Source organism: Musca autumnalis, unplaced genomic scaffold, assembly GCF_047663935.1.
Source record: "Musca autumnalis isolate F117 unplaced genomic scaffold, ASM4766393v1 scaffold_3, whole genome shotgun sequence".
Taxonomy (NCBI): domain Eukaryota; kingdom Metazoa; phylum Arthropoda; class Insecta; order Diptera; family Muscidae; genus Musca; species Musca autumnalis.
Genome location: NW_027411866.1, coordinates 46,007,155 through 46,022,131, shown reverse-complemented (window position 1 = coordinate 46,022,131; position 14,977 = coordinate 46,007,155). Strand labels below are relative to the sequence as shown.

The 14,977-nt window shown below is 35.6% G+C and overlaps 1 protein-coding gene across 11 annotated transcripts in view; it reads right to left on the bottom strand.

The window, feature by feature from the left end:
• LOC141397778 (uncharacterized protein CG43867) overlaps positions 1-14,977 on the bottom strand; it is a 664,656-nt gene that overhangs the window by 434,725 nt on the left and 214,954 nt on the right. The gene's annotated exons all lie outside the window — the stretch shown is intronic.

Below are 14,977 nucleotides of genomic sequence, written 5' to 3'. Positions count from 1 at the left end.
GCTAAATATTTCACGATCATCATCAATAAGAATAGGGATCTATTCTGATCTGAACCCGACCTCCATACAAAATTTCGTGACTATCGGTCCATAATTGCGGCCTGGAGCGTGTTTACAATTTATAATGGACAGACGGACGGACGGACACACATCTCAAAATCGCTTTATCTCGTCGAGATATGAAGATTGGTATACCACATTGGGGGTCTCCGACGAATATTTCACGGTGTTACATGAATCTTTACCAAAACAAACTTATAATACCCTTTTCCACATTGTAGTGTAGGGTATAAAAAGAATACCAGAACAGCGGTTTAACCACGCGGACAAAACGTTTTATATGCCAAATCGGTCGTTGGAGTTGTTTGTGCGAAAAAGTTCATGAAGAATGCAAAAATTATAGATTTTTCGGGGAGAACTTAAATCTCAAGGTTATCCACTCAAATCGTGTGTTAATCCATCTGATATATGATAAAGTTTGGATCCCGATCCATTGGGTATTGACCCATTTCCCATCTCTATATATGATGTAATAACAAATTAATTGTAGAGCGAACTTTATTCCTTACTTTTCTTAAAGTAAGGTATAACAAAAATGGACTTTAAAGGCAAGATGTAAGAACGGACCTTGGGGTCTAAAACCATTATTTCGATGAGGTTTTTGGTCGTATACAATTGTACAATTGTTAGCCCAAAGACTGAGTATAAAAACCGAAAATAACAAGATCACAAACACTAACAGAATAACTCTTGGTGTTAATAAAAATCATAAATCGAAGACGGGCGGGTCCGTCTATATGACACCCTAGACAACCACAATTTTAATATTATTTGGCGAAATTATTTATAGACCAAATTCTTTCACACTTTCCAAGGTAGAGCAAAATGACCTAAAGGAACTTTATTCACTCGTTCAACTGAATAAACTAGAAGAGCTAAATGAACGAGATGAGCTACATGAACTAGTGTGTACTAGTTCGTTCATGAACAACAAAACTCTAAATATTTCTGTTTTCACTAATCGGTCCACGCCAGGATCACTATAGCCCATTATTATAATTTGAACATTTTCTTCACTGCATGAACCGTTGTAAGTAGAAGGAGTAATTGAATAAGATTGGATACTTAATGTAATTTTTAACCACCATTTTAACTTAATGAACTAGATAGTTCGTTTAGTTGAAAAGTTCTCCTTTCAGGTTAGCTCAGTCGCTTAGGTATCAGAAGTGGAATTCTGTAACTCATTTTTCGAGTTGGCGACGAAAATCGGAAATATTAAAATGCTTATAATTTCGTTAATGAACGAAAATTGTTGGTAAATTAACAATTAAAGTAAAGTTGTCGTAAAGTCCTGCCAATAGCAACAGTGTTGTCAAAGAAAAAGGAGATGAAAAAGGATATGAACGCTACAACAAAAAAATTTTTTGTGATAAAATAAAAACCAGACAGAGAAAATGTGTAAATAAATTCTGTATCTTTACTAAATAACTCACGCAATGAAGGAATCGTCGATGAATAACGAATGCTAAATGTCCCAAAGAATGAACGCTCTCTTTTTGGTTTGAGTTTTTTAACAACGATCACCATCTTTATTGCATGGGCATAAAAGTGAAGAAATAAATGAAAGTGATATGGTTATTTTAGTTCAAGTTGTAGAGCAATCTTATTAAATAAATTCTTTCATAGTTCACCATTTCGGGTGTAGTGCAATCGCACGTCTATAAAAACTTTCTGTTCCACACGGACAGACACAAGCCTGACATCCAATCGCATTTTATTGAAATAGAACACACTAGTATTCAGATCCCCTTAAAGGGAGAAAAATAGTCTTTTATTTCTTAAGGTTTAGTGGGTCATTATGGGCATCCACTCACCATTCACTACATACATTTACGTGCAAAGTAAGCAAAGATGTCTATGTTTCCATATGTCTCAACTATACCAACTGCTGAATACATACCTTCCTTCAATTTAGGAAAATAAACTTTTTCTTAATCCCTTCCTATGCCACAGCAATCTCAAACCAAATAACCTTTTAGCATTTCCAACTTAACACAATACACTAAACCTAAAGGAGCCTGGCAGTTTTAACTTACAATTGACATTTGCCAAGAAGAAATGTAGCTGCTTTCATGAAAATATATCCCAGCTGCGCCAAAAAAAGTTTGAAATGCTCTGGAAAAAATATAACATAACAAGCGTATGTGAATTTCAATTGCCTTACACAGCTATACTAGATACCCCAAAGGCATCAGGTTGCCTAGAGGTCACACATGCATACATCCTAACGATAATGCCAAAATGGAACATTGTGCCGCAGCAGTTAGGTTGGCTAGGATATCCCAGACAATGTCAACATGACTACAATGTACCGGAAAAATTACACTTTCTCTCTTTTGTGTGGGGCTATGGCAATGAATGCGACAATTCGGAAAATATTTGACAGCTAGGAGCAACCCACACACCTACAGGAGGAGTTCAGCACACAAACCTACCAGAATTCAAAATGGAAAAATTATGTGAAGCCAGCGTGCCTAAAAGTCATAAATCTTATAACACGGCTGGTGGTCGCCACTCCGTATCTCCCATCCTTCTCTTTTGCCGTGAACGTATAGCAAAACAACAGCCAATGGTGAGACCAAACAAAAATTATCACTGAAAAGACCAAGTAGCGAATGCCAGCACTTCAAATGCCGACAAAACTTAAATGGTTTTATTTTTAGCTGTTTTGATTTTATTCATGGTATACTCTGTCGTTCTTTCCTATATATACTCTGTCGTTCTTCCCTTCCCATCTAAATATTTGGCCATTTAACATAGAAGTCTGTCTGTCCGTTGTTTTGCTATTTCTATGGCCTGAACAAACAAAACAATTTTGTATAAAACCCACATTTCTCCCTCCCTTTGGCTTTTGGTTATGGCTCTATGACATCTACTTTGGTTTTTGGCAAATTCAATATGAATTATGATTTCCGAAAATAAGGTATTACCAACACCAGAGGGCTTGATTTCGTGTTATTTTTATCGTTTGCTTTAGGATACGACTCTTCTTACAAGCCAGACAGCTTGACGCCAAAAACATAGAAAATGTTGGGCTCCTTTTCAATTTTAGTGTTTATTTATGCATTAAAGTGATAGAAAGTGATTAAAATCTATTTTTTGAAATTTTATTTTTTGTGCATACTTTTAGGAACACTTGGAAAATAACAACTCTGGCAAATATTTGTCATAACAACCAAAATGACAAACTTTTGTCATAAATTCATGCAGGCAGAAAGTTTTGGCGTCGAAAGTGAAAGTTTTAATGAGGAGGTACAAGAAAGTATATAATTTTAGTATTAGATTGACTTATAAAAATAATAGTTTATGGCAAAACAGATGATTATTTATTGTAAAAGCGCAGTGTATTTATTATCACGGTGGCATATTGAAATATGTAAAGGGTGGTTAAATTGTAAGGGCCGATGTTGAATGTGAACCACACCTAAACGCCAGGTTTTTTTTCGAGTTTTATTTGACATTTCTCTCATATTTCAGACTTACTCAATTTGAACCATGGAGAGATACACATTCCAACAACGTGTTAAAGTTATCCAGACTTATTATGAAAATGAGCGTTCAAATCAAAATGCATATCGTGCACTTCGTGATTTTTTTGGTCAATTTGATCGTCCAAATGTGCGTACAATCGTAAAAATCGTGAAAAAATTCGAGCAAACCGGGTCTGTAGAAGATGTGAGAACACCAGTGCATGCTCGTACAGCTCGTACTGCAGAAAATCATCGGGCCGTATTTTTTCCAAAACGAGGCCGGTCAGGCAGTTGCTGTGAATGGTGTTCGCTATCGTGAGATGATAACGAACTTTTTATGGCCCGAATTATGATATGAATGTGGACGATATGTGGTTTCAGCAGGACGGTGCCACTTGCCAGACAGCTAACGAAACAATGGCTCTTTTGCGCAACAAATTCAATGGCCGTGTTATCTCACGTTATGGCGATGTCAATTGGCCGCCAAGATCATGTGATTTGACACCGTTGGACTTTTTTCTTTGGGGTTATTTGAAAGAAAAGGTTTACGTCGATAAGCCAGCAACAATTCAAGAGCTAAAGGATGAGATAATTCGGCACATTACCGGCATAGAACCTCCATTATGCCTCAGGGTCATCGAAAATTTGGACCATCGGATGGAGGTGTGCCGCCGTGGTCGCGGCGCCCATTTGGTCGATATTTTGTTCCATACATAATTGAGTAATACCAATATATCATAATAAAATAAAATTACAATAATTTCCTAAATAGTTTGTGTTTTATTCAAAATCAACATCGGCCCATACAATTTAACCACCCTTTATATCTCATTGCATTTTAGTTTACACTGCACATGATGTGATCAATAGAATTTTGAATATTCAACAAATCAAATTTAAGGGAATGAGAGAATGAGTACCATATACAGTTACGAAAACAATAATAGCACCACCATGAACAACTGTGGAACAATGTTTCACGCAGATGTGGGGCTAAATATTTATTTTTGGAGGAAAATATTTTTTTTCTCAGTTAGATGTCGTCATAAACTCGGAATAGAACCAAAAATATATATAGCAAAGCCCATTAACAGATCTGACTTTGTCGTTAGAGACTAAACCCTATACATGACAACAAAATTGTGAAGAATGAAGTTGTTTTCGTTGAAATTCTAGAAAATATGACTCTATTTCATTTAGAGGATAATTTGGCACTAGTTTGGTCCAGAAATTGTGGTATTGTGGCCATTCTCTAGGGTTGTGCGTTGTTCCTAGGATATGACAAATCAAAAAAAAATGTGGTCTAAGGTCAATAAGGCAATTACAGCATCAAACCCAACGACCAGAAAATCAAATTGTAGAGATTCTGGTATTAGTTGCAGGATTCCTCTTCAAGGAGAATCCACTTGGTACGATACCAAGCCTATCCCCAGGCGATACTAACGCCATCAACTGATGAATAAATCTATAGACACTTGATTATATTGATGTGCTTCTATTTTTGAGTGATAAAGTGTAGATATTTGTCCAATTTCTATAATTTTAAACGAATTTTTAATAATAGTGCTATTATTTTTTTCGCCAAATTTTTCCCATTTATAAATTAAAGTTGTTTTAATAAAATATTAAAACAACGACTATGGGATTAAGTCTGATTTTTTTTTGAAAAACAAAATGAAAATTGGTTTAAATTTTAAAAAAGTTTGGAATTAAACTATGATTCTTTAGAGTCGTTTAGTTGTAAATACGCATTAAAGCAAAATATAGGATCAGGGTTTTTCGTTGTAAACGGATTGGAACGAAATCGCCTTCAATGCTTTATACCATCTATAGGCAATAAAGGGGCACGCGTGCCGTCAAAGAGAGTTTCTCCCTCCACATATACCAAATTAGACTCACTGAAACCCCATGCAATCATGCAATGATACCTCCCTAAAGTATGCAACAAATATATGGTGCCAGTCTTATACACATTTTTGTTAATTTTGTAATCCGCTGTAAATTGAAAGAGTTCGTAATTTTATACAGATCAGTTTTATAAATAAAAGCTATCCTTGAACAAGTAACAAAAAAAAAATTTGTTATCATAATCCTTATTTAGTCGAAACTTTAAATCTCTACAACTTCGTTTTCCTTCAAGCCCTCCCCACCCCATTTCAAAGCTCATAAATATTCCCTTAAATATACAATGGGTTTGATGGCTAATCAACAACAAAAGCAAACAACGTTAAAGCCCAAAGCAAGAACCAAATAAGACTGAAATCTAAGAAAATTTTCTTTTCTTTTTTTGGAAAAATGGCAAAAAATAGCAATTTGCCAAAATAGTGGAAAGGGTAGAATGAAGCAGTTAAGTTTATCAGAAAAAATAACGTTCCAGTAAAGAAACTAACTAACGAACTATGAAAAAGGGTTTACATTTGAGTACCATTACTAAAATGCTTCTTCGTTCTTTTTTTTTGTTCATTTTGATTTCCAAACAAAGGGTTGAGTGAACATCCAAAAGGGATTTGACTTCAATTAGGATTAATACCCCATGATACCAACGAGAAAACAAAATTGAAGAAGAAGGAGATGAAACAGAAATTGTACTTTTCGGGAAGAAAAATCGTTTGCTATAAAATGAAAAAAAAAAACAAAAATCGAAAGAGGAAAAAATGTGCAAACAATTGCGTAACTTTGCTAAATAACTCCCGCTACGAAGGAATTGTTTTTTCTTCTTTTTTATGGAGTGATTGAAGCGTATACTCGGTTTTGTTAACTCGTTTGTAACACCAAAAATTATCGTATACAGATAATGTGTATTCTGTGGATGGACTTCTATTTCCGAAATTTCCGTTAACAATAAAGATTAGGATTTATATTAGAGATTGTCATACGCCTCCATTATTCCTCTTGTAAAGAGGATCAACTAAATAAAAAGTCTCGAATATGTTGAGGATATGGGCAAATATTACAATGGATATGACTGATACCACGGTTTATGTTCTGAAGAAATACCAGTTAACTAAAAATAATAATCAGAAATGCAAAGCAATGAAAACGTGATTATATATTTATATTATATATTACGAATACCTAAAGCTATACTAATTTGTATTATCCAGTTGTCGCAGCTAACGAACACGCTTGTGTCTAAAGTAAAAAATAGTTATCGCATTTAAGGCTTATGATAGAATCACTCGGGTGACGTAGGGGATGGAAGATTCCAAGCAACGGTCCTGACCGGTTTTAACATGGCAAAGCCCAGGATTTATCTTGGTCCCTCTTTCATCCCAAGTGAACACTGACCTCCCCGTGGTGTCACCTGGGGAACTGCCTTTAACACCCGTTAAAGGTAGTGAGCTAACATGTGCCGCGCGTTCACCCATAAGAACGTTAAAAACATGGGTTTGGGCGTCGGGTTAGTAACCCTCCCCTAGAAAGAACAGCCTACTATGAAAAAACGAAAGAAAAGAAAAACAAACCCCTCTAAAGTTGACGAACCCCGCAAACCTTTTAAGGAACATGATCTGCGAATCTGCACCTGGAATGTTCGCACTCTTTATAGAGAAGGTGCAGTCTTCGCATTGGCAGACGTACTTGAAAAGTACAAGGCCGATATTACTGCCATGGGAAAGGCGTCACAACAACACCTAAAAGTGACGCATTGCCATGACGTAAAGCATGAGTTTGGTTGTGGATTCGTAGTTAGTCGAAGACTAAAATATTAGGTATCCAGCTTCACCCCAGTGAATGAAAGACTTTCTGCAATTCGAATAAAAGCTAAATTCTTCAACATCAGCTTTATTTGCGCTCATGCTCCCACTGAAGAAAAGGACGAACAGACCGAAGATATATTTTACGAGCGTTTAGAAGAAACATATGACCGTTGCCCTTCCCATGTCATTAAAATCATTCTAGGCGATTTTAATGCCAAAATTGGAATAGGAAATTCAGCCTCCACAGTGAAACATCTGACAATGGTATGAGGCTGATAGACTTTGCAGCTGCAAAAAACATGGTAGTTAGCAGTACCAGATTTAATCATCTCGATATTCATTAGGGCACCTGGCTGTCTCCAGATCAGGAAACAAGAAACCAAATTGGTCATGTTGTGATAGATGGAAGACATCCATCGAGCGTGTTGGATGTACGATCGTTCCGAGGCGCAAACATTGATTCGGACCACTACCTTGTTGCGGCCAACGTAGCTTAAACGTAGCAAACAAAGTACGAACGGACACAACACAAAAGTTAGACATCGGTAAGCTGCAATCACAACAGATAGCCACAGCATATTCCACTCAACTAGCCCAATTGCTTAATCAAAGCACTCCTCATCCCGATAACATACCAGCGCAATGGCAAAGCATTGCCCACTCCATGCAAACAGCCGCAAAATCCATACTTGGATACCAGAGGCCTCCACCAAGGAATCCATGGTATGATCAGGAGTGTCGTGCTGCCACCGAAAAGAAAAATGCGGCAAATAGGGCTACTTTACAATCCGTATCAACGCGTAGCGCACGAGAGAGATACAGGGAGAAAAGGAGAGAGGAGAAACGTCTTTTCCGCAGGAAAAAGAGAGAGATGGAAAAGCGGGAGTGTGAAAAAATCGAGATGTACAGGAGCCAGAATGAAGTCCGAAAATTCTACCAAAGAGTCAAGCATCAAACTGATGGCTTTGGTACAGGCACATCCTCCTGTAGAGACCAGCAAGGTAATTTGGTAACTGATACAGAAAGTGTACTCAGGATATGGAAAGAACATTTTTCAAATCTGTTGGTATCCAATAGCAGTGAAGACGACGAAGATACCACAGTCCCAATCCCAGAAGATGGTATTGAATGTATACCGCCCAGCCAAGATGAGGTAAAGACAGCAATAAATCGGCTGAAGAATAATAAGGCAGTAGGGGCCGATGGCTTACCAGCCGAGCTGTTCAAAACCGGAGGCGACACGCTGATAAGGTGTATTCATCAGCTAGTTAGCACCAGCTGGCAAGAAGAACGAGTACCCGACGATTGGAACCTGAGTATCCTGTGCCCCGTCCACAAGAAGGGAGATAAGACTGTATACTCTAACTATAGGGGCATAAGTCTACTCCCTATTGCCTACAAGATCGTGTCAGGGGTATTGTGCGTATTGTACTAAAGCCTATGGTCAACGAGATAATTGGACCATACCGCGGCTTTAGACCTGGCAATTCCACCATTGACCAGATATTTACCCTGCGGCAAATCCTGGAGAAGACCCAAGAGATGTAGATCGATACCTACCACCTTTTTGTCGATTATAAAGCAGCCTTCGACAGGCCGCTGCGTTCAAAGGTATTCCAAGCCATGTCTGAATTTGGTATCCCCGCAAAGCTCATCCGGCATTGTAAAATGACTTTAACTAACACGAGGTCCTCAGTTAAAATAGGAAAGAACCTCTCCGAATAGTTTGGTACCAAAAGAGGTTTCAGACAAGGAGACAGCCTTTCGTGTGACCTCTTCAATATCCTGCTAGAAAAGGTTATACGAGAGGCAAACGTCATAAGAAGTGGCACAATCTACACCAATAATCACATGTTACTTGCTTATGCTGATGATATAGACATCATGGGCCGATCAGTAAAAGAAGTAACTGATACCTTTATAAAGGTCGAAGGAGAATCTGCTAAAGTGGGTCTGGCGGTAAACGGTGAGAAGATCAAGTTGATGGTGTCTACGCGCAATGCGTCCATTGAGCTCGGACCGACTGTGGAAGTTGGTTCCTATAATATTGAGGTAGTAAAAGACTTCGTCTACCTCGGCACCTCCGTAAACACAACAAACGACATAAGTTGTGAAATAAAAAGAAGAATTGTATTGGTCAACAGATGCTACTTTGGTTTAAGTAAGCAGTTTAAAAACAAAGCCACATCTCGTCAAACAAAAAAACGCTCTACAAAACACTGATACTACCCGTGCTGATGTATGGCTCCGAAGTTTGGGTACTTGCGTAAGCAGAAATGGTGCTTGGTGTGTTTGATAGAAAAATTCTTCAAAAGATCTACAGACCAATCTGCGTTGACGGTGAATATCTACGTCGCATGAACCACGAGCTGTATCTGCTATACAACGACATCAATATTGTTAAACGTATCGAGATGCAGCGATTGCGTTGGCTAGGCCATATCATAAGAATGAGCGATGAAGAACCCGCTAAAAAGGCGTATAAATACGGACCGCTTGGCGGTGCACGCAGAATTGGCAGGCCAAAGAATAGATGGCGCAAACAAGTGGATGATGAGATGAAAAGGCGCGGTATTCCAGAGTGCGAAGCAACAAATAGAGAGGAATGGAGATCTCTTCTTAGTTCGGCCTATAGAACAAATGTTCTGTAATGGGCCAGCTAAGTAAGTAAGTAAGTAAGTAGATAGAATCACTCATAGATACAGCACAGCAAAGTCAATATTCACACACGTTTATATCCAGATATGCAATAGGAACATACCCAGGGAATTAGGACTTTTAACTGAATTTGGGCTATAAGCCTCTGCTTATAATTGCACAAATTTTGGACAATTTGGTGAAAAATATAGAAATATGTTGCTGTAACCTGGTTCCCAGACGGATGGACGTAAATGTCTCAACCGAAATCAAATTGTCTGAATATATGAGGGCCCCAGTACCGCATATTTGATAGTTTGAACAAGTTTTGAAGACATTGACAGTGTAAAATAGCTTGAAGGAATGTGGGAACCTGATGTGTAGAAACAATGTTGCCGAATGCGTTGACGAAGTCACACCAAGTCGTCGTCAAGATGGTAAATATTGTTACGAATATAACAAGTAGATTTAATTTAGATGAAATTTCGTTAATTAACAAATTGAATTGTAATGTAAATTTTTATTAGGCTTTTACTTTATTCGAGTCAGTATCATAACAACAACTACTGTATAGAATTTACTACAATCATAGAATTATCGCTTTTTCTCACTATTTTCCAAGTTTGGTTAGCTATTGTTTTTGTTTTACTCTCTCTATTTATTTTGCTCATTTAGTTATGCTTCTACATTGTGACGTCATTCATAGTAATGCCTTCTAACTTCTCTAATTACCTCTGTCCCATTTGTTGTTAACATTCATCTGTCTGTTTGCATGCGTATTTGCGAATCGGTTAGCATTTCGACTGAACATTGGTGAAACTCCTAGATTGAGGAGGTTAGAACAGTTTGTGCATCGGCGAACGAGTATAAATGCGGGAGAGTAGCAGGCAGTTGAGTTGTAATTCAGGCCGCGAATTAAAACCGTCTCCTAGAGATGAAGGAACATTAACAACAGGTTAAAGATCCATGATGGTAGAATCGTAATTTAAACGAACCCTCGTTTTAGTTGGTACGAATCTTATCTACACGGGATTAGGTTAAAGCTGATTCCGTAACAATATAAAAGGTGGGTTTTAAATGGTTTAAATGGTAATAGTTTATTATGCATCGATCAACGCAAATTGCTTCTGGCTCTTTGCAGATTTTATCCAATCTTGCCTTTGGTATTTTAAAGACCTTACTATAGCTGGTGTTTTATTCGACTAAACCTTGTTGTTCACACTGTGTATTTATATTTTTTTCTTATAGAACAAAAAAACAACAACAAAATAAAAAACACAAGCAACAAAGTTAGTGAAAAGAAAAAAGCCAAGTCCTTTCTGTATTCCAGGAATGAAAAATGTGACTTTGCTTTAAATTGCTGACATTATTAGTGGAATAGTTTTGGGTATTATTTCCTCCAAAGAAAAGTTTTTGCCCAACAATTTCCTCTAAACTAGAAAAAGGAAAAAAGAAGATGAAGAAAATTTAACATGTCAAAGGTTATAACGAGGAAAACGGACACAAAAATATGGTGTCCCAAGAAAAGTTTATTTTTTGAGTAGATTTTTTCTTCAGTTGCCTTAAAAGTGTCGGAGAGGAAGTGTTTGGCCCATCAATTTATCACTATTGTGTTAAAGTTTTTTTTTCAAGACCAAAAGTATGTCAAGCTAGTTGGTGTTATTTATTTATAAGAAAAAAAATAAGGCAAGCATAACAAGGACTTTGTTCTTTCCTTAAAAGAAAACATTTTAGAACTCAGGGCAGAGACGTAGCTAAAAGGCCCAAAGCAGTTTGAAATAATGTCAAGCTAAATTACCAAAGCGATTTCTTAACCTAGCTTTCTACCACGACTTTGTTATATTTCTGTGATATATTCTCCAAGGAGCCTGTGAAATGAAAATGTCAAAATGATTTTTTTGTTTTCCTGCTTTTCTTAGCAGATTAAGGTCATAAAAAGTTGTTTTTTGTTGTTGTCATTTTTTATATCATTTGTTTGCTTTTTTCTGGTCCTTTGCTCTTTTTGATTCTTAGAAAAATTCCTAAGTGTTGGGATTTGGGTTTGATTGTTAGTTAGTTTTTTTCTTTCTTCTATTATAGATGGGCCAAGATATATGTTTTATTTCTTCTTCATCTCCTTTTGCTTGTTGTGGCAAAATTTATTGTTGTTCTTTGTAAAAACCAAAAATAATGGCATTTGTCAAGTGCCGACAATTTGTAGCATTTGCAAACATTATTTCTCTAGAAATGACCCGAAAGAGAGGAAGGAGCATGAAAAACAATTTCTTGAAATATAAATGGGACATCTGTCTGTACGAATTTTTATATGACCTTGAAATAAAAGGTTGTTACACAGTTTTAGAAAATACAATGTTAGCTTAGTTGAATTATTTTTTCCACACGGTAGAATCAGTAAGGAATCCAAGTCGACGTAAAACATTAATTAGGCAAGAGGTATTATATAAATAGAAATCTGGAAAGATCATAAAGAGCTCAAATGAACACATGGAAAAAAGAACCCAATCATGCGAATTTAAAACCTCCATTTTCGAATCAGGAATTAGTCCTCTATCCTTCTTTACATATCCAATTGAATGCCCGTTTTTAACAAATTGCTACCTTATCTCGCTTATTTGTGTCAAGGGCACATGATGTGTTCATTCTGCGTCCGCCAAACAGATATATAAAATAAAATAAAATAAAATAAAATAAAATAAAATAAAATAAAATAAAATAAAATAAAATAAAATAAAATAAAATAAAATAAAATAAAATAAAATAAAATAAAATAAAATAAAATAAAATAAAATAAAATAAAATAAAATAAAATAAAATAAAATAAAATAAAATAAATAAATAAATATATAAATAAATAAATAAATAAATAAATAAATAAATAAATAAATAAATAAATAAATAAATAAATAAATAAATAAATAAATAAATAAATAAATAAATAAAAATAAAAAAAAAAATAAATAAATAAATAAATAAATAAATAAATAAATAAATAAATAAATAAATAAATAAATAAATAAATAAATAAATAAATAAATAAATAAATAAATAAATAAATAAATAAATAAATAAATAAATAAATAAATAAATAAATAAATAAATAAATAAATAAATAAATAAATAAATAAATAAATAAATAAATAAATAAATAAATAAATAAATAAATAAATAAATAAATAAATAAATAAATAAATAAATAAATAAATAAATAAATAAATAAATAAATAAATAAATAAATAAATAAATAAATAAATAAATAAATAAATAAATAAATAAATAAATAAATAAATAAATAAATAAATCTATATAAATCTATATAAATGAAAATCATATGTCGTTCGTTGGTAATGGCATCAGTTGAGAACGGCTGGACCAATTCGATAATTCATCCTGTAAAATGTGCGCATAACCCTACTTGGGTTTTTATGCAAAAACATTTTGACCACACCCACTTTTACGCCCACTTTTTTCAATTTTCAATTTTTGTAATTTCTACAAAAACTACTGAACCTATTTTTCTGAAATTGCCAGGGAATGCACAGGGATGGCCCGGTTAAAATAGTCTACAAATTTTGTTGAATTTCGGAAGGGGTGGGGTACTTCCCCTATACCCTATTTCTTTAAAAATGCTATATCTATGGTGAAAATAGGCTATATATTTTTTATAATTTCGTAGAGGGCGGGGTTCCTCCTCCATGCCCTATTTATATAAAAACCCTATTTTATCACGTCCACTTTTCAAATACGTTACATACCCAAAACTACTGAACCGATATTCCTGAAAATTTCAGAGAATGTACAGGGAGGACCCGTGGTTCAGATAGGCTATACATTGTGTTGAATTTCGGAGGGGTTTGGTACCTCCACTATGTCTGATTTAATAAAACCGCTATTTTAGCAAAAATGAAACGAGTGATTGAATTAATTCTTCCGAACAACCACCCCGTTCCGAACCAACCCGCTCCGAACTTCCACCTTCCGAACCACCCCGCCCCGATCTTCCACCTTCCAATCCACGCTACTTCGACCTTCCACCCTGCTGCGGATTTCCACCCTCGGAACCAACCCGCATTGAACTTCCACCCTCCGAACCACACCCTCCCATCCACCCCGCTCCGAACTTCTACATATCGAACCACTCTGCAACGAACCACCCTGCTCCGAACATCCACCCTTCGATTCTCCGACCCTAGGTACTCATTTTGGGACCTTAAGACCCGACCACGCCCGAGGGAATTATTTGTGGCTATACACCCGGCCACGCCCACTTTTTTAAGTGTGTTATATCTTCAAAACTTCTTAACCGATTTCCATGAAATTTTCAGATGATGTACAGGGATGGTCCTTGGTGGAAAAATGCTATAAATTTTGTTAAATTTCGGTGGTGATGGTTATACCCTGCGTCCTATATATGTAAAATGTACAAACCATAAGACCCGACCACTCCTACTTTCTTAAATATGTTACAAATCAATGGAAATACCAGATGTTATGCATAGCGAAGTTTTGGTCTTATTGGACAGCAAGTATTTTAATTAGAAGGCAACATATCGATAGCTATAGCTTCATCAGGTATATAAGATGTACATTATAAGAAGGTGGAAGGACGACACAGTTGGCCCTTAAGTCACTGAACATTCATGTGAATGAAGGGCACATATGCAATATTAAATATAAGTTATCACCTGGAACGAATGTACAATGGCACATAATAATTTAAGAAGCAATTCACCTTTAAATTTCAGACAAACACTTCCAGTTATACTATTCCAGTAGATGAAATAAATGCATGCCTCAAGTCATCAGCTTCTTGGCGTAATGTTAAAATTACATATCGACACAAACAAATCTGAAGATTTTTTATTTATAATCACTTGCAGATATCGACTAACTAGCGATGCAATAAAAATACAATCGCTGATTTAAGGTAAAATAAAATTGCTTCAAGGGACAGCAACGCGGATAGTGTCGGCTAGTAATCAAATAAATATCAATCTTGTCTCTTCTACACATTAAAAAATATTCCGCCGATAAATATGCCTATCAACCAACTTGTCTTTATCAAATGTAAACCTAAATATAATGTCAAGCATAGATGACGTTAAATTACGAAGC